The following is a 20,924-nucleotide window of genomic DNA, read 5'->3' on the forward strand; positions in this document are numbered from 1 at the left end:
CCAACGACGGTTAGATTTCGCGTTGGATGCATCTAAGGCATTCGCCTAATAAGGCTTTCGCCTGAAAAAGGGCTTTTGAATACACAGCAAGTCTGCTAACCGTGCAGATCACGAGTAAATCCATTCATGGCAACCTTTGTGGAGAGCAAGAGTGCTTCGCGTAGCTGGAGGGAGCGGCGGCTGGTCCCAATATGGCGGCGCACGTAAAACTATGTTGAATTTCGTGGAAGCTGGCAACAGCGTGCCCCATTGCTCGCTGGTTTTGGCTGAGTTTCTTGAACGTACTTATTAAGATGTCTCCACCCTAAAAACGGCCGTTTATGTAGGCTCCCTACGACGATTGGGTCAAGATCGCCACCTGACGGTGTGTTAAGGCATTGACAAAGTTGAACCATGGCCTCCGACCCATGACCGCCGGCTAATCTCGGATGCCATGGTTCAACTTCTATTGAAAACGCGCCGAATGGGACGGGCGTGCAACGAGTTGCAGGTTTTAATCGCGAAGGCCACAGTAATGACAAATTACTTTACTTTACCGCTCCCAGAGGGCAACACCACCCCGCCGACCGGTAGAATGGTAGATATAAAAGGCGCGTTCGTAAAGCCTCTAGAGTCTGTGACCGTGGCGTAGTGGATAGCGTGCCCGGAATCTCTTGTTGCGGACCGAGCGGTCGTGGCTTCGATATCCGTTGGCGGAACTTTTTTTCTTTGCCATCTGATCGTGTAAATTTTTCCAACGTCATTTCCGTTACGGAAATACGTCACTGAAATCTTGGTGGGCCGCGGCATAAAGCACTTTCGTGTTAAAAAAATGGGGGTGAGATTTTTTTCTCGGACGCTTTCATGTGGCATACTTCCATGTGGTCTCATCGCACGCCGTGAAATGGGGTAAGCGAACGCCGGCATGGTCTTGTTTAGCTGCGTTTCTGTTACCGACAAAAAGTACAGAATGTGTACCACCATCAATATGCCTCCGTCGAGGCTGTTATTAAAGACGATAGTCTTTCTTGGAAGACTTAAACGCAGAAAATTTGGTCTGTCTGTCTATATGCCTCTCTTTTTGTTTGTCTCTCTGTCACGCGATTCAGCCACCTGGCCAAAGCTTAACAACCTGCTAAACGCCCAGCCATTTCGAACTGATAGCGCCGTTCATACTTGTGAATATTGTCGATTAAAAAAGCAAATGTTACGCATTTCTGAGGTGCAACATCAATACGTAACCCTTAGGTGGTGTGTTCCTTTACTAGAAAATACACAGATACCTAATTCTAAAGAACCTAGTGTTTCTTAGGCTGCGCTTGAAGTGCTAGTGTTTCTGGGCTGCGCTGGAAATGCGACGCCATGAGCGAGATGCGGCAATTTGACATAGAGAAGGAGGATTCATGTAGTACGGCCGGCAGAAGATTATCGTCTTTCGACGACATTTCCAGCGAAGCACGCAGATACGCGGCCAATTGTTTTTCATTGTTCGCCTTCTATACGTCGCTGCGCACTTGTGTAGTTTGTGATGTTCGGCTACTAATTGCGCAATAGACGCAATATAGGCTGAGATGCTCGTATGCTGGATTTGTGCAAATGGATGATAAAACAATGCGAACAGATATTGCTGCAGGCGATGTCCCGAACTGCAATGAATCCACCGGTCTGCGGCATTTACGCTAGCAGACGACGTCGTCGAAACTAGTATATTGATGTGGTTTTCGCAACATTTCTTTACACTATACTTTAGTAAATGCGGACTTTTCATGCAGAAGTCAAAGAACCCGGCACTTAAGGAAGGCCTACAAACGCAGAGAAGGACAAGGTTAAACGCAGCGGTGGAGCTTGCGACCGGTCGAAAGGCGCAGTGGCGGCCCCTCGTGGCGTCTACACAAAAGGGCATGCACGCTCCTTCTCAGACGCGTCACTAGGAAATTATTCTAGCACACTATACGGGTGTGGATACACGTATAAAGAGACCTAGCAACACAATTAGCAAAACTTAGAACAGCCTAGCCAAACCAGGACCAGCTAGGTGCCCACCAGTCTTGTGATTTAGTCGCGCTCATTTTTTATTGCGATATCAGTTATACGGACACTCTCGGCGGAGTTTTCCCGTCACTATCGCCGTCATGTCCCGGATATATATATATATATATATATATATATATATATATATATATATATATATATATATATAATAACGGACGAAGAAAAATAAAGAAGAAGAAAAAATTACACCACCTCTCTCTAAAGGGAACCATGTGTGGATGCGAAGCAGCAGGGAGGTGGTTAGCTTGAGCGCGAGACGGTGTAATTTTAAAGACGATAGTCTTTCTTGGGGAACTTAAACGCAGAAATTTCGGGCTGTCTTTCTGTCTTTCTGTTTGTCGGCGCGTCACTTGATTCAGCCACCCGGCCAAAGTTGAACCACTCGCCCACTGGCCAGCCATCTTGAACGGCTGACTAGGTTCATACTTGTGTACATTGTTGATAAGAAAGCAAACATTACGCTTATCTGAGGCGCAACATCACTAGGTAAGTATTAGGTCGTGTGTTCCTTTAATAGAAAATGCATACATACGTAATTCTAAAGACCCTAGTTTCTTAAGCTGAGCTGAAAATGCGACTGCGCTGAAACATGCCTTCCTCCGTGCCCTCTGCACAAGCTCATTGTTGTGTTTCGGTTTCTGTTCAGTATTGCACTGTACAAATACCATGGGGCGCCGATCTGGCATTCCTGTTTTACTCAGGCGACGCGTAAATAAAAGAGTGTGTGGAGAGTACTCGTTGAGTGCGGACGTTTCTTCTGCTTCGGCGCTTAGCGCCATACCGCGTGTTCGGGCTGGCTGGCATCCCCGCCGGTCGCGTTGGTCACCGCCGGTCTTCGCCTGCTGCTGCGCCGGGTCTACCAGCCCGCAAAACAGCCCTCATGTTTCCCGACGTATTGCCAGATGGCGTCCATTTCTCACGCAGCGCCTCTTCTCTTGTCTTTAGACGACATTTGCAGCGAAGCACGCAGATACGCGGCCAATTTTTCTACCTGCTTTTTTTCTTGCGTTCTCGAGCCTGTGCCTTCCTCTGGCATAGAATCAGCACTGTCTTCCAGTATCTCAACCACGCGCCGCTGGTGGTGCGCAGATATCGGAGGAGTTCGAGTGTGTTTTCTGTCATGCAATGCTCCTACATTATTTTTCGACTTCAAAGGTGCCCTTGAGAAGCGCAGGACGAAGTGGCCCCTTTCTATCCATTCGTTATGTGAAACAAATAAAGAGAAAGAACACCGGCAACACCTTACCCAAGACGCCCCCATGTGACACGAGACTCAGAGGGATCTCTCCACGCGCCGCAATTTAAAAGAAAAAAAAAATTGCAGATCCCCCACCTTGTGGGAATCGATTTAATGCGAAGCAGTCAGCGAATAGTTCAATGTTGAATTTTTTTTTGTTTGAATCAAGTGGCACGTGGTGGATCGACATATTTCTGTGTGTAGTAGTTGTCTGCACAGAAAATTAGGTGGGTAGATGAGATTAAGAAGTTTGTAGGTATAACGTGGCAGCAGAAAGCACAGGACCGGGTTGATTGGCGGAACATGGGAGAGGCCTTTGCCCTGGAGTGGGCGTAGACAGGCTGATGATGATGATGATGTGAACTTACCAGGCATGTCGACGACATTGGCGTGTATAGGTAACTTATGGTCTGACATAACGTCAGCACTCACATTAAGCACATACGTCAGTTTTATCGAAAAGAAGTGCCCTTTACGGCGCGATGATGTGAATATCATGCATAAGCTTCGTTAGCGTATTTATTGGGGGTGCAGCGACGCTTGGAATATAGCTTGCTGAATCATAGGAAAAAAGTGTAATATTTATTAGACTGCTATAAAAGCGGTTCCAACACTGGAACCACAGACAATAACCTGGAATGACGCCTGAATCGTAGGAGTACATATTGTACTCCTACGATATGTAGCGCTTATTGCTTTGTTATAAAACTGCATAGCCAGCACCAGCAGCCACCATTGGCCTTGCATCAACATTACGCTTGCGTAGGGTGCTTTACAAAGGAGTTTGCAGACCTGGCGTGGCTGTGTTGTACAATACCTTACTGCCACGCATAATTCGATGGGTTCGATGCCTGTTGCGATCCCGATTTTCGTTCACTTGCATTCGTCGGGTCAACACTCATAAGCGTTCATAAGCCGCTGCAACGACCTAGGTGCGAGTCACACTGTATCTGACCTTTAGTTGTTCCCCGGCAGCCAGACTGCTGTCCGGTTACTTGGGTATGCAATAGGGGCATGCGGTTTGACCCTCTGGCTTCCGCACCCACAACAAAACCAAGCACCTGTGGCGCATACCCGTATACCATGGCCCATAGTAAACGGCTATGTGCCATACCTCTCTGGAGGAAAGGGTTTGACGAGGTACGTTACAGGATTTTCGACGTATTCCATGTCTTCAAAGATAGACATCTTCAGACCCTGTTACCATTCCATGCTAATTTTCGTCTGCACCAAGTTACGGAGACGATCGCGAGAGCACCCAGATGTAGGCGGCTCGTTAGATAGATAGATAGATAGATAGATAGATAGATAGATAGATAGATAGATAGATAGATAGATAGATAGATAGATAGATAGATAGATAGATAGATAGATAGATAGATAGATAGATAGATAGATAGATAGATAGATAGATAGATAGATAGATAGGTAGATAGATAGATAGATAGTAGATAGATAGATAGATAGATAGATAGATAGATAGATAGATAGATAGATAGATAGATAGATAGATAGATAGATAGATAGATAGATAGATAGATAGAAGCGCTCAAAGTTCGAAAGGTTCTCTGCCAAATGATTCGCATTTAATATCTAAGAGCGCCTGATATTCCATTGTCGGCACCTGCAGCGCGTTGCTCAAGCACAAGGACGTAACAGCGGCAACAGTTGTTAGTTCACGCTTGGCCTCTGTATACCGGTGCGTTCTTTTCGCACGTCCTTCTTTGCACTTCAGCGGCGCGCTGCAAGTATCGAGCTGCTTGTCGTCCTTCGTGTGAGATTCCAATTTCTTGCTACGGCATTCATTGCTTCGCCCTCGTGGCGAAGCAATGAAATATGTTCTAATGAAATTGTTCTAATGAAATATGTGGAACCCATCGATCAAAACGGTCGAGGCGGCCTTGTTTTCCGAGCGCATATTCAACTCACTGCTCAAAAGATAGCTAGAAAGCTGTGCCAGATAAAAGGTGCACAAAAATATGTAGTCTCCGAGAATCTCTGAGAGGTTGTTTAAACATAGAATGTTGGGAAATGAATGTTCAGAAATTGATAGTGCGGATAGCGAACATTCGTCCACGAAACGTCCACGAAGCGTGACTGAAAGTCAGCGTTTTATTTAGCTGTCGCTGAGGTACAGCAGTTGCGGTGTTCAGCTTCTGTCCTCAAACAAGGTATGAGAGCGGGCTAGTTGGTATTCTATAATACTAACACTTTAGCGCAAAACGAGCACGGCGGACAAACAAACGACGAAGACAGGCGCTAACTTCCAACTTGTCCGCCGTGCTCGTTTTGCGCTAATGTTTTAGTATTCTGTCCTCAAAGACGTGTGTTCAATCCCGGCCGCGGAAGTCACCTTTTCAATGAATGCAAAGTGCTAGAGGCCCGGAATTAGTGGACACCATCACTACTACATTTCACAAAATCATATTAAATTCTCGTAAGTGAAACCTTACACATTATTCAAATTCAGCGTTCAGAAAACCAACGTTCCAAAACCGAACATTGGTAGGAGTTTGGCTACATGAGGCTCAAATGTCCGACGCTGCGACTGGTAAAGCGAGCAGCTGCACAGCGAGCACGGCTAGCTAGGCATGGCAAAGTTTTGATTCACACGGTAACGCTGTATAGTAACAGAGCTCATGCCGTTTGAGACCACTGAATAAGCTCAAAAGACACCAGGAATTGAAGAATCAATACATAATGGACGCGGATCCGCAGATCACCACTTAAGAGCTTAGCAAGGTATCTTCGAAACAATAAATTTTGCGCAATAACTGAGCGGCACCCTCAAATACGGGATATGGCTCGCATTACATGCCTCTGAATGTCACAATTACTCCGAGGGATCTTGAGACAGCGAAAAAAGTTCGAACCCCTCACATTCTCACTTTCTTATACTATACCATATTAGCGCAAACTGCCATTCGCGCAAGTTTCTGTGCAATTTGAAATTTAAGAGCCATTCAACTGACTGTTGGTCGAGGTCCGAATGCACCGGTTACACGACTCCACTCAGTAGTGAGGGCTCAGAGAAGTGCGGCACGTCAAACGGTATGCCATTATAAAACCATATTTACAAATGCCACAGTTAATAACACTCAGCGCACCATCATTTATTCAGCACACATGGATACGGAAGTCTACCGGACCGGTACCGCTGTTGAGGTGTCGCTCACTCAACTTGCTTGAGGGCAGCTTCTTCCTCCCGCCCCATCATATTGCAGGCTTGGTTCACGAGTTCTTTAGCAAGTTCGCACGCCTCTCCTTCTGCCGCGAACATGGTCACTGGAAAAGAAAAACAGTCAGTCGAGCAAATGGTCGTCACAACGTGCAATTTGTACATAAGAAAGAATTTCGCGGGTTTCGGGTAGATGTTGACCATGGATGATCGATAAAAGCGAATCTTTAGGGGACGTCATATCGCTGAAAATATATTTTGAATGGTCGTGAACAGAGCCGTAATTTGACAACCCTAGCATTTGACGATATTTAAATACGATATAATCGTAGTATACTTTCTTTGTCGTTTTAATTAGGCGGAGAGTACGCAGCTGAATTCTGAACTTGTTTAATCCTCTCAAATATAAGGAACTGATGTGATATGCCTCATTCTACTAAAGATAAGAAAAGCATTGTGTGATTTGTATTTCTGTTGGGCATTCAGGCAAGGATAATGAGGCAGGGTCGATTCACTCGGCGCATTTGTCGCGGAATGCGGCGTTCGAGGGTAACAACCGTGCGTTAAATATTGCAGATAGGTTTAGACGGCTTCGACCATTGGGGTTGTGCAATGGCACAGTACATTGTAAAGTTACATATTAGTCCAGATTTCCGGCACAATACAGGGTGTATCGGGTTTGCATAGACGGGGTATATACAGGCGCGCAAACACACACACACACACACACACACACACACACACACACACACACACACACACACACACACATATATATATATATATATATATATATATATAGAGAGAGAGAGAGAGAGAGAGAGAAGGTCTTCCTGGATTCGGAAAAATTACAGATGCTCAAGTGAGGTGGACGACCAAACGAAAAACGATGCTTTATTGCCAACGCTGCGGCCGGGGACCGGCCTTCGTCAGGGCACACATGCACATGGCTGTCACATGCATATGACGTCAGGGCTCACATGCACAGTCATATGCATGTGTGCCCTGAAGAAGGCCGGTCGCCGACTGCAACGTGTGTTCTGGCGGTTGCAGAATTCCCAGTTGCGCCTCTATAGCAGTCAACCATGCGTAGGCTATCAGCCTACACCAACTCAAGTATACATATATATTACCCTGCGGAAACCTTCTGCTGTCTAAAATATATTTTCAGGAATGCCAAATAAAGGTGTTTAACTTGCTTTCTCCGTTCTGCTACGGAGATGACAGCCATTGTGGTCATTGACGAAAAAAAAAACCGCGTAGCCAGTTCTCGGTAGTCTGTACCGTTATCGTCTGCTTTGCATTCGCTCATCGTAAAGACAAGCGCCCTTCCCTACAGAGATTGCTTAGCGCATGTCACCGCCTTTCAAAAAAACATTTTCGTGAAAAATGTGTCCCACGTCCGAACATATCCGAATCCGCAACTGAAAGCCCCCAATTCAGTAATTCCGCTACAGGTGGGCACTTTGTTTTAGTAAGCTATATCATTTGAGCAGTTTGTTTTAACGGCTGATGCTCTTGAGTGTGGTAAAAGTGACAGGGTCTCTATTGCATTCGCCTAAGACGACGCGAAGGCGAAACCCATACTCCTCACAGTCGATGTATGGTCCTCCCCCTCCCTCCACCACCGAAACCTTTCTGCATCTGACCTGGTTTTGCATGCCTCCGGGATTGGCTCACCTTTTACCCAGCGACGATGTAATGTGATGACGTCACCGTTTGGTATCATTATTACGTCGCACACTTTTGCGATCTGCGACCTCATGATGACGTCATATAGTTATGTCATCACGTGATGGTGATTTTTCGCATGGCGTGTGGGGACGAATCCTACCGACGCTGCATTTTCCCGTTTGAAGAGGCATCTAAGGCTCTTGCCCAAAGAAGATCCTACTATAGAGCAATGTGGTTGTGTTAAAAGGGTCAAGAACCACCCCACGGTCTTGGTGAAAAAATACGTCCTGCGGATAGCAGAATGTGCTGTGAAAACTTTTTAATCTAAATATGCGAGGTGTTCTGTTTTTAGTGCTCTTATAGTACTTGAATTTAGTTAAGAGATAGTGTAGTTATCCTAGTTCATTGCACAGCTCATTCTGCTCTTTACGCTCCCATTAATCCCCTTTTGATTTGCGCCATCTGTCGTTGAGTTATTACCATTGGCGCTAGTTTCATTTATAAGATCTGATGGGGTGAATAATGTTTGGTAAATGTTCTAAAAGAGTGATAATTACAATATAAAAATATATCTGTCAATTTAGATTAAAACGCTAAAGCTTTTATTGCGATAGCAATTATATGGACAGTCTCGGCTGATTTTTGCCGTCGCCTTCCTCATGCTGCGTATATGTATAAGTATGTATATATACATCGATATCCCAAAGAAAAATAAATCAGAAGAATGCTTCCGAAGCGCTGAATCGAAACAGCGACCTGTGAAGTCGCAGCGCGGTGCGCTAAGCACTACTCCACAAAGCGTACATCGCTCAGGTACCTAACGGCGAGCGTTATATACACACCCTTTACTGTTTGCAGCCCTCCGAGACGGAGGCGCTTTTAAGCGTTTCTTCATTACCAGCGAGATGGCGCTAGGAGCGCGCGGGCGCACTTAAAGGCGTCGGCCAGCTCTCTCACTTCTTATATTTCCGCAGGGAGAACCTTGCCCTTCCGCTGTCTGCTCGCGCGGGCGCTCGAACAAGCTACCGCAGTGTTCATGATTCTCAGCAGATTGATCTACGTGGTAGCTCTCACCGCGCGTCGCGTACGTGTAGCTAAAAGCGTTTCAGATGTCGTGCACTTAACGTACGTGTACTTTTCACGTTTGTGTATGAGAAGTCACTAGGTACGTGAAATTAAAACTGTCTAGTAGCTGCCGGGTAGTGATGGACGCACGGTAGTTGCAGCGCCTCCATCACGGGCCGCTTTTCGTGCTATCGCATTCATTGCTTCGCCCTTGCGGCGAAACTGTGACATTTTTTTCTGTCAATGGCTGACGAGCTACCTGAAACCTCTCTTCGTTCTATATTGTGGTTCTGCTGTCAGTGTCCTTGTGTGCAGTCACCAATGTTTTGATGTAACGGAAACATTACAGATAAAAACAGAGGTATGTCTTGAAAAAAAATAACGCCAGGCCTGCGTAGAACACGGAATACAGTGCCAGTGAAGCCTGAAGAAGAGGCTTTCATACAGCCTCTTTCAAATTCCCGTAGGACGCCTACTGCAAGCACATTTGCGAAGTGTCCACTGCGCGGTAATCCATCGTTTTGCGAAGTAGCGATATTTATTTATTTATTTACCCTAAGAGCCTTACGGCATTACAGAGAGGAGTGGGTTACAGGGGAAATACTTGAAAAGGAGCAATTAATAACAATGGTAACAGTAAACCGCGATTAATACAATATTTGTTAATCATACAGCACTAGCGGGGTATGTCAATATGCTGTACAACGAGGAAATGAAGAAAAAGGAATAAATAAAATTAAAAAAAATGAAATAAAATGAGTGTTATTTGCTTAATATGCAGTATTAGCTGGGCATGTGAAATACAACGTTGAAAACAAGACTGTAGGGGCTTTTTTTAATTTAATGCATAATGAGACTGACAGATGTAGCAATAATAATACACCATATAAACGGGCAATAATAATAATAATATCTGGGGTTTAACGTCCCAACTATAAACGGGCAGGTAACATTCGTTCATACAAGTGATTGTTACTATACAATGTTAGCTAATGCTTTGCGAGACTTCTCGTTGTTAGCAGTAGATACAATATCAGCCGAAAGGTCATTCTATTCACGTAATGTACGAGGGATGAATGATTCTGAAAAGGACGTTGTGTTACAAGCACAAATTCTAACCTTGTGCTGATGATCAATGCGGTGAGATAAGTAATATGGTCGTGATATGAATTCCGGGTGTGGAGTAGGATGGCGATAAAGTTTATGAAAAAATGATAGACGAGAAATTTTACGGCGTGTAGCCAGTGACACAAGACCGAGACGTGATTTCATTCAGGATGCACTTGCCATTCGGCTGTAATTCCAAAGAATCAAACGACATGAGTTATTTTGGATTAGTTCGATGGAATGAGTTAGGTTGTCGTGATATGGGTCCCATATAGCTAATGCACGCTGTAGCTTTGGCCTTAGCGATGTTTTATAAAGTAGTAATTTTAAGGGCGACTGAGCGCGAGAAACGTTACGGCGCAAATTACCAAGAAGACGCTACCTTGATTAGTTATGTACTCAATATGTTTGTTCCATGTTAGGCTAGATGTTATATGTTATAGCCAATACGTGCCTGTAAAATAATACGCTAGACACTTTGTTGATGCGGTACCTTATTATGATGATGAATATGAAACATCATTCTTGATACTAAGTGATTTAACGTCGTAAACATCAAGGGATAGCGGAGCTGAGGTGAAGCCTCAGTGATGCAGTGCAAAGTAATGGAATGCAAGCTCGTCAATACTGACATAAAACTAGCTGTGAGCACGGCGCGACTGCACATTGCCTTCAGCAGCGCCCGACTCCGCCCTATAGACGTCAGACTCTGGAGTTTCCAAGATGTGTGGCGCCACCTGTCGGAGAAGTATTGAGTAGTGCATAGACCGACTCTCTCGCACAGTTTGCTATGGGACCAGGTGCAACTAGCGAGTGCGAAACAACGATTGAGCTTAATATCGCGTGTGTTTGCGCATTTAGCACTCAGAACGAGAGCTGTGAATTGCTCTCCGCTAGTCGGACGCGCCACCGAGCCGTCGTGAAGTGCTTGCTGGATCACTCGCTTGAACGACGGCGAAAACAGCAGCAGACGAGAGCCCTCCGCACGCTACGAAGAAACTCCGCAAAAGACGAACTGTTGCGTTGTGAATTGCCACGGACGTAAAAGACTGAATAACAACGTTCAGTTTTACCGATTTCCATAGTTGTCGTAGGAAGAAGAAAGGCGAGAGCGTTGGATACGGGCCGTTGCGAGCGTGTTGGGTAAGCGAAGTACCCGCGTTCTCCACAACCGGTAGCATGAATGTGTGGCTCTGCTGTTGTTTTGCGTAGCCCTGATGCAAAACCGTGGTAACCTTGACTATGAAACTCAGCAGAGGCTCTGACCGCGGTGCTTGTCGTGTAACACGAAGTGAGCAGCTAGAGGCAGACTGGAGACGCGTGATACGCACACCGCGACGAGTTGGTCGTCACAACACAGCATCGCGGACGTATGTACGTTTTGAAGGCTCAGAGTTCTGGTTCTAACTAGCTAACACCACGTGTGTCATACAAGTAAATCGCAGAATGTTGGTCGTGATACCCTTCACGTTTGTTTCGCCCGTGTCCTCCGCGGTTGCCGTAGCTATCTCGGAGGCCACGGTTTTGCCTTTGGTTGTACCCCGCGAAAGTGGACACGCACGTATCCCCATTTGCAGTACATACAAAGGAAGACGACCATCAAGAGACCATTTGAGGATGCGTAATAAACACTCCAATGCACAGGAAGCGAGAGATGAATTAAGGGAGAATGCAACTGAAAAGGCGAAAATCGCCGGAGCCATTCGCCCCTGATGAGCCACGTTTTGTACCACTGATCGTAAGATGCATAGCTAAGTAAATTGATCGTGTATGTAGGTACTTTATCGCTGTGGCATACGTATATACCCGATTTTAACGCATTTAGGCTCTAGAGAACGGATGTCGGAGGGCTTGCCTCGAACTCGGTGTCGTGTGATGCTCGCTTGTACTTGCGAGTTGCAGCGCGCGGGAATAACTAAAACTTATTTTGCATTGTACTCGCAGTTCGCTTTGATCAGCTTCCTTTGTTTCTGAAGCGTGGATTGGCGGAAGAAGCTTTCCAGGTCCTCGATTTTCAGGAAACCGCACCTCGACACCAACGAAAGAGGGAGGTTATATTGCGGCATATGCACATTCGCTTGCGGGCGGCTCTCTTTGCACTACCCAGTTAGTGCCAGGGCTACGATGAGGGCGCTGGTGGCGGTGTTTTTCGCAGCGCCGCCTGGGCAGAGTCTGACGTCTATAACCTGCGCCACTGCTCCTCATGTGCGCTCACCCGCACTTCCGATCCGCTTCACCACCTTTATGTCTGCAACCTGCAGCTCGCACGTCTGTAAGCGTGGCTCTGTGACGAAATACCTGACTGCCAAGCAGAAGTCCTGCGTTCCATCCTTCTTCGAAAATTTAGTTATTATTGTAAATGTGCACGATAGCTGCGACGGATGGCGGCGGCGGTGGCGGATAACATCGCCGCCACAATCGGCTCTTGCGGTGACTTCATTACATCTTACAGGGAAAAATATTGATGCGTTGTACAATCGCGCTCAATATGAGTAGCAACATGGTGCCCGTGGCTGAAGAGGTCCCAAGCCTGAACAGTTACCATGGAAAATGCTAAATTGGTTTAGGGAATAAGAGAGCACGGAAAACATTTTCAAATCGTAATGCGCGCGACTGCACATACCGCGCTATTGGCTGCCCCTGTGCTCTTTGCACCTGATTAATTCGTACAGCTACTTGAATTTTCGAAATGAAAGCAGAAATCACTAACATTTAGGTACTGTTGTTGCGCAGCATCTCAGTGGTAAGCAGGGCACTCCCAGTGCAATTGCGAAGACAGAAAAGTATAGTGTATAGCAGAGAAACGCACCTACGGCGCAGCAAGGCTTTTCGTGAGTTACTATATAGCCCTGGCTCTATATTTATCTCTGAATGCATATTTGTTCTAGAGTGCTCGGTCTTGCCACGCATGCACCAACCCATTAGGTCGAACTGTTAATTGAGCGACCTGCGCCCTCTTTTTAAAATAGACGTGCTTGTTCAGGTGGGCAATGCAAGTACTGCCAGCTACCCCTCCTCTCTTAAGCTAGCAGCAGTGGAAACAAGCAACCTGAAAGACAGTGAGCACCAGTTATTTACCGGGTCAATAAAACACACAAAGCAATATAAAAAATATATTAAGGCAGCTTCGCACTAGTGGCGCCAAGCCTGAACGAAGTGCGTAACTGGGCGCCTGGCTTGTCTCTCTTTAATTTCCGCTTTCTCTCTCTTTTGCACTTTTGCAGTCTTTCCGCCGCTCTTTCTGTTCTTGCTCCCTCTATCTATTTCTCGCTTTATCTTGCTATATATATATATATATATATATATATATATATATATATATATATATATATATACTGTAAAGGAACGAGACAGAGAAATAGACACAACGTCTGTTCACTAGCCCGGCTGTTCTATTCTGCCAGCTTCGTCGTTCTCTCCTTTGCGCCAGCCGATCTCGCGCCCGATCTCTTTCTTACACTCGGACACGCTGCGAAATTGCATGGTGGGCTGCAGGAATGGTTTCGGGTGGATGACATTGGCTGTGCAGCGCTGGTAGTCCTAGGCTCACAATACATATATTTTCTCTCTGTTTCATTGCATCTTTCTCTCTCTTTCTCCCTTGCCCTCTCTTTCCTCTATCTCTTTTTTTCCCTGTTTGTTTCTATATATTGGTGCCTTTGTCTATTTGTTTTAAATGCGAAGCATTTCTTAGCGAACCTGAGGCACTTTGAGGGTTTCTATCTACGTATCTATCCATCTAGCCGCCTACATCTCGGTGCTCTCGTCACCGCTTCCTTAACTTGGTGCAGGCTAAAATTTGTACGGGAGGGTAAGCTGGTTTGACGAATGTGACTGCCGCGTACGTCCTCCTGCCGAAAATCCTGGCACATACGTCGTCGAACACTTCCCTCCAGGCCCGTGTGGCACGTACCCGCATACCATGGGCCGTGGTATATGGGTATGCGCCTCAAGTGGTTGACGGTTTCTACCTACCCAGGAACGGCGAGAACAGACATTGCTAATATAAATGCGAAAGCGTTAAGAAAAGCGGACATCGGCATCGTCGCCAAGACGAACGCAAAGAATAAAACTCAGGATCCCAACAGGAATCGAACCCAAGTGTTCTGCGTGGCACTCAGGTATTCTACCACATAGCCAGGGCAGGTCTTGAAGCTGCTATGGAAAAACAGCCTATACAGAAGTAATATCGGTGCAACGTCAACTGTGGTTGTAGTGCTGACTATCAAATTTTATAAACCAAACGCAGGAAACATTACATATGTACTCCTATGATTCAGGCGTCATGTCGGGCTAACGTCAATTGTTGTTCCAATTTTGGCTATTCTTTTATAGCAGCGTGATAAATATTACATTTGTATCCCTGATTCAAGCAATCTATATTCAAGCGTTGTTCGAACCTGGCAAAATACGATAATGTTAAGCACGATTTTTACATCATCGCACCGTAAAGTGCACCCCCTTTCGCTAATAGTGATATCTGTGCTCTAACGTGTGTGCTGACATTACATCAGACCATAAGTTACCCTTACTGAGCCAGTGTAGTCGACATTCCTGGTAAGACCATGATGTGCACACAACTACTGCACTTGCAAAAACACGTCGATCCACCTCCTAACGCTTTGCTCAATGCAAGAAAAATACAGCAGAGCTAATTACTCGCCGACTGCTGCGCATGAAACCGATTCCCACGAGGCGTGGGATCTGCCACATAATTACTGCGAAGCACTTCTTAGCGAACCTCAAGCACTTTGGCCGTTTCTATCTATCTATCTATCTATCTATCTATCTATCTATCTATCTATCTATCTATCTATCTATCTATCTATCTATCTATCTATCTATCTATCTATCTATCTATCTATCTATCTATCTATCTATCTATCTATCTATCTATTTATCTATCTATCTATCTATCTATCTATCTATCTATATAGCCGCCTACGTCTCGGTGCTCTCCTGGTCGTGCCCATAACTTGTAGTATACCAAAATTGGCATATCAAGGGGTCAGTGAATGACGAGCCCGATTCACTTATCATGACATTAATAACGCAAAATACCTGTCGCGTACGTCATGAAATCCTTTCTCTCAATCACGTGTGGCACATACCCGCATAACAGTGTTCATGTCATGCGAGTATGTGCCACAGGTGATACAGAGTCTCAACGAACACAGTAATGGCGAACACACGCATTTACACGCAAGGAAAGTGATAATAATAATAATTGTTGGGGTTTTATGTCCCAAAACCACGATATGATAATGAGAGGTACCATAGCGAAGGGCTCCGGAAATTTTGACCATCTGGTATTCTTTAACGTGACATATATCTAGGGAACCCTTTCTAAATTAAACTTAGTTGCGAGTAACGCCGGTCCTGTGCATCTCTGCTCCTTCTTTGTCCTGTGCGGATTCGCGCTATCCAGTATTGAAGAATATGTAAGCACTACATATCAGCTTACCGCGTCTGGTGTTGGTAACACCCATGTTGGTGTTGGTAACACCCATGTTGCTGTTGGCAGCGTTACGCGAGTGTAAACAACTGGTTATATAATACATATGCGAGTCTTCAACATATGAGTATGCGTATGCCACTTCAACATTTCTCTAGGGTCATTCTGTAACGTTTCGCTCAATATAAAAGATTACGCCACAGTCACCATCCCGCGCATGCTTCGCATAACATCGATCCCCACGGTACAAAGGATCTGCCGATTTTTTGTCTTTCTATCTTTTTCTGTCGTTCATCTCTCTTTTACTCATTCTTTCTATACCTCTCTGTACGTGTTGTAAAACTACATTTTACATATGTGAGCCTCAACGATTAAGATAATATGTTAGTCAAAGGTGAACAAAGGCGACGCAGTATATTTCCGCTTCTTCTTCTGAAAATTTGGGATAGTGTGAACTTAACTTTCAGTTGCATGCCAAGAAATGATTGTTGGACCTATGGGATATATATTTTAAAGTAGTATGGCGTATGATAGCTTACCTATAAGGAACACAAGAACGAAATATCCATACGCGGGAGTCATTTTCCTGTGTCTTGCGAGAGGTGGCGCTTTGCAAAAGAAATGTCTGGAAGGATCACTGAAAAGCGTGGGTAAGGAACTTGCGTCATTATTCAGTACAAAACAAGAATTTATACCGCTAGCCTAACCACCGCATTTTGAAAATGATCATGCTGAAATCCCTACATTTGTTCGCTTGAGACATAAATACTAAAGAAACGTAAGTATGAGACGTAATGGTGCAAATGGTTTGTCTGCGTAGTGCGGAGAATGGAACGTAGTTGTTGGGCCGAATATCTGTTAGCCAGAAGTGTTGAGAATTGAACGAAATGGGATAGATATGAAAAAAAAAATTTGCAGTGGCTTAGCTAGGCTATGTCAGGATATACGTAGCGTTAGCAAAGGTTCAGCTGGTTATTGTTAGCTTTCCAGATTGTCTAGGATTATTAGCCTTCTTGTGTTCATTCTTCGTACGCTGAACCGCTAATTGCCAGGCAACTACTTCGGGATCCGATGAGATAAGCTTCTTTCCTCTTCTGCGCCGTTGAACAGCATTTGCGCTTTCCTTTTCCATGGCGTTACCTACCTAGGAACACCAGTCAGAGGTGCTATCACGCGGCTCCAGCGCAGTGTGAGACGGCGAATGCACCGACTGCACAGCGAAGGCGAATAGCTGCGCGTGCGCCGGAGCCAGTGTCTCTGTCATGGCTTCGACGTCACTCCTCTCGAATGCGCTGACCAGCAGCGACGAGTCGCGCGCGGCGGTGGCGGAGTCGGCGCGCGCGCCGGCGCCAGTGTGTCTGCCGCGGCTACGATGCCACTCCTCCCGAACGCGCAGAACACTAGGGGCGAGCCGCGCGACGCATTAACGGAGAGCGCGTGAGATCGCAATGGCGGAGAAAGCGCGGTGGCGAAGAGCGCAGAGAGCGGTGAGCCAGCTGTGTGACATCACTGATCCTCGCGCATGCGGAGCACAGCTCATGATGATCAAAACGACATCGGCTCGGGCTAGGCAAGTGTAGCCAACGCTACAAAATATACCTATATTTTCTGCAAGGAAGGACAGCAGGCCTCTAGCAATGCGCACTTATTTTGGCGGCGTCAACCAGCGCTTTCCTATAACACGCATCGTGGTCATTGCATTAGGCAATGACGGAAACAAATACCAAAGTAATACGCGGCATGCGGCATTATCAATGCTGTTGCACTAAAAACATAGAAAGAATTCTACTTTGATGCCTTTCAGTTAGTTTGAGAAAGCAGAAGATAACGACTACCGCCTGTCATTGCCTGGGGGCATGCGATTATAGCAAATATCGCAACACGCACATCGTCTATTGTCTGCGAGTGTGCCATCTTAATTTTATATTATGTTACATTTTAGCTGGTCGTCTTGCTTATGAGTCATGATGTATTTTAGTGGACGAGAACAAAAAGTAAAAAAAAAACACACAGCGACAAATGAAAGCATCGCTTGCCATCTTTAGTCACTCTCTCGCTGTCCATTGTGCTATATCGCGATGCAATACATCGTGGGTCCACGCCTACTAGCCAGGTCAAAAACCTCGCTATATGTATATGTGCGGCGGTTCGACCAAAATTATTTCCCTCGTCATATATCTAACTTGACCTAACGAAATCATATTTCTAAGTTTGTATGTGATATAAATGGGTATAGGAGGGCGCGATTGCACTAGGAATACTTTTCGCTGTTCATTGCAATTAATTGGAAGAGCCACATAACAGCGAGAAACCGAATTGTGGAGCTTTCATTTTTTTTTTCACTGGTCAGACAGCTCCACGTAAAAGCTAATTTTCAGGACTTGTTTTGTTGCCTAGAATAACGTGAATAACGTTGCTTGGTTGTGGTTAGCGACATACAGGCGTTCGCACTTCTGCAAATGTTCATCGGACGCTCCACAACTAGCGGCAAACGGCGAGAACTTTTCAAAGGCTCAGTATGGAACACAGATGCACAAACTAAGAACAGGAGAAGTGATGAGAAAAGGGCCTAATAATATACACTCTTTTTGTGACAGCGGTGTCCAGTCTGAAACGCAATGGTGGAAATGTTTTTTCTGCGAAGGTCTGAGAATGAAAGTCTGTTGAAGTGCCGAATGTCCTTTACCAATAAGTGTTGGAAATGGAACAGAATGAAATAAATATGAAAAAAATACCTATATTTTCACTCAGGATGGGCAGCAGGCGTCTGGTACTGCGTATTTCGTCGTCGTCGACGCGCACTTTTATATTGCACGCATCATGGTCATTTCACGAGGCAAGGACAAAAACACATTCCAGAGTGATACAAAGCGCGCGGCATTATCTTCGCTGTTGCTCTAGAAACGCATATAAAAATTCTATGCGTTTCATGCCTGCGAGTTGGTGCGAGAAAACAAAAGATAACGATGACGGGCTAGCATTGCCCGATGGCAAGTAATTATACCAAATATCACCCAGTTGATGAAATCATGAAAACATTTTTTTTAAATTCCGAAACATGGAAATAAAGCGCCTATGTTTATGTGTTTGTCTCTCTTGTCCCTATTCACTGGAAAATTATAATTATATAAACGAGAGATACTGAGCTTTTCGTTACATGAATAAGTGTACTTGATTGAACCAAATGTCACAATGTTCATTGTGCATTTCCCGATGACGATTTGAAGGAGAAAGCAATCCCTTTGTTTTTCTTATCCCCCCCCTGGAGGAGTTCGGCGATGCCAGGTGATGACGTCATCACGTGACGTCACCTTATGTCACGTGATAGCGAAGTCAAGATGGCGTCATATGGGGACAATCAAATGGTGGTGATTTTTTTCGACACGCGTTGGCGCCAACGCAGACGCTCACTTTTCACGTTTGATGAATGATCAAAGGCTTTGGGCTTAATAAAACTAAATTGGTAGTGGCATTTGAATGTATTACCGCGCTCTCAGAAATGTGATGTTTTATGCACTGGAACACCTCCACAATAACTTTTCTTTCATAACATTTCTTCCAATTAGAAATGGCAATTGCATGTATATCAAGTACACACCCAGAGGTGATATGTATCTTTTGCTCGAATACCAACCGAGTCACCTACACAGATAATCACAGAGTGCAGAGGGATATTTATATGCGTGCACTATTAAGGGTGACTGGATTTTATCAATGAAGAAGGGAATTGTGCTAATCATATACGTGTTGCCACTACAAAATCATATACGTGTTGCCAGTCTGTGTGAATAGGCATATCCTCATCCACATTTTTTATTTATTTATCCTTTTATTATAATTGATTGTTTGGAAGAATATTGGTTCAGCGTTGCTACATGCCTTACGACAGGCATGTCTTCTACAGGCTTCCTATTTCAATATAAAGAAAAAAATTGGGGCACGCTTAAGCTTCGACTTTAAGAGTTGAACGCGATAGCAATATCCTGCCCCTAGTGCGCACTTCGAACACTACGAGTGTTTAACAGAATGCGCGCACTAAGGTGTGTGCCTTATGTAATGGGTAGCATGCTTTAAACCAGGAGCAATTATGCGCGAGAACCTTTTTCGAAGCTGCGATGCACCCACTACGTGGTCTTAAGGGAATACGCGCAGTAATGTATGTGCCTTTTGTAATGGGTGGCTGTCTTTAAACCACCAAGTCGTTATGATATTCACGTGGTGTGACGCCCGATGGCAATGTACGCTTGTGCCACGCTATATTACTGCTATATTACATCTCGTACTATGACACCTGTATACAGGACGCGTATTTTTGGGGAGCATGAAGGTTACTTTCAGTGCAGCTCCAAGCAGAAGCGCGGCTGTGTGGCAGAACACCTGCTTGCCACGCAGACGGCCTGGGTTCGATTCTCACATGGACCCAACATTTTTATTATTTATTTTATTTGCAGCATTTTCGATTTTTCGGTCACGGACACGATGATTTTTCGCTCACAACCAACGGTGCCGGCGCCGACGCCGACGGCGGTATTTCTGCGATACGAGCTCTTTAACGCTATCGCGTTAAAATCGAATGCAGGCCTTTCACGTATGCGGGTGGTCGCAGGCGATCGACTTAGAGAAGACTGGTGTAGTGGCAAACAACATTTATCAGAGTAACACTAGGCAATCGAACAATGTACAAATGTGTAAAGAAGGACAGTCACTGTAAACAAGCTACAACTATCAACCATATAAATAACTACACTCTCCTACTCTTAGTATGGCTACCCTAGAGGCACTGATTTGTCGGCCGCTCTTGAATACGCCGAGTCGAAAGGGCGGCTTAGTCCAACCTGAAGCTCATGTCGTCCGTTCATTCTTTTTGGCCACGGCCAGAGATGCCCTGGCAAATGTTGGGGCCACTCAGTAGTCCGATGTGTCTTCCGTTGCCTGTGCGTGCAGGCCGTCCTTCCGCTGACCCCGGTAGCTTTTACGCCTGTTAGGCCTAACGTAATCAGCGTTTCCTTGACCGGGCGTGGCGTTCCACCACTGACTGCGCAATTGAGTTTACAAGAAAGCCCTCGCTTTCAAGAGCTCCAAAGTTTTACAGTGGTACTATGAGTAATATTTATCAAAAGCGCTGCATTACAATTGGAGGACATCGCGTATTTAAGAAATTATTTACATGTAGGGCA

The 20,924-nt window shown here is 45.3% G+C and overlaps 1 long non-coding RNA gene across 2 annotated transcripts in view; it reads right to left on the reverse strand.

Annotated features, from left to right (window-relative positions):
- Positions 1 to 18,516, reverse strand: part of LOC119400750 (uncharacterized) — a 90,728-nt gene extending 72,212 nt beyond the window's left edge. Inside the window, exons 1-3 of one of the 2 annotated variants that reach the window (XR_005185200.2) lie at positions 18,483 to 18,516; positions 16,287 to 16,384; positions 6,544 to 6,553 (exon numbers count right to left, since the gene is read on the reverse strand). This is a non-coding gene — a long non-coding RNA (uncharacterized LOC119400750). Of the gene's footprint in view, positions 1 to 6,543; positions 6,554 to 16,286; positions 16,385 to 18,482 lie in introns of those variants that run through there. The other variant, XR_007416884.1, reaches the window with a different exon arrangement.
- Positions 18,517 to 20,924: the final 2,408 nt, after the last annotated feature.

The sequence above is a fragment of the Rhipicephalus sanguineus genome, chromosome 7 (genome assembly GCF_013339695.2).
Source record: "Rhipicephalus sanguineus isolate Rsan-2018 chromosome 7, BIME_Rsan_1.4, whole genome shotgun sequence".
Lineage (NCBI taxonomy): Eukaryota > Metazoa > Arthropoda > Arachnida > Ixodida > Ixodidae > Rhipicephalus > Rhipicephalus sanguineus.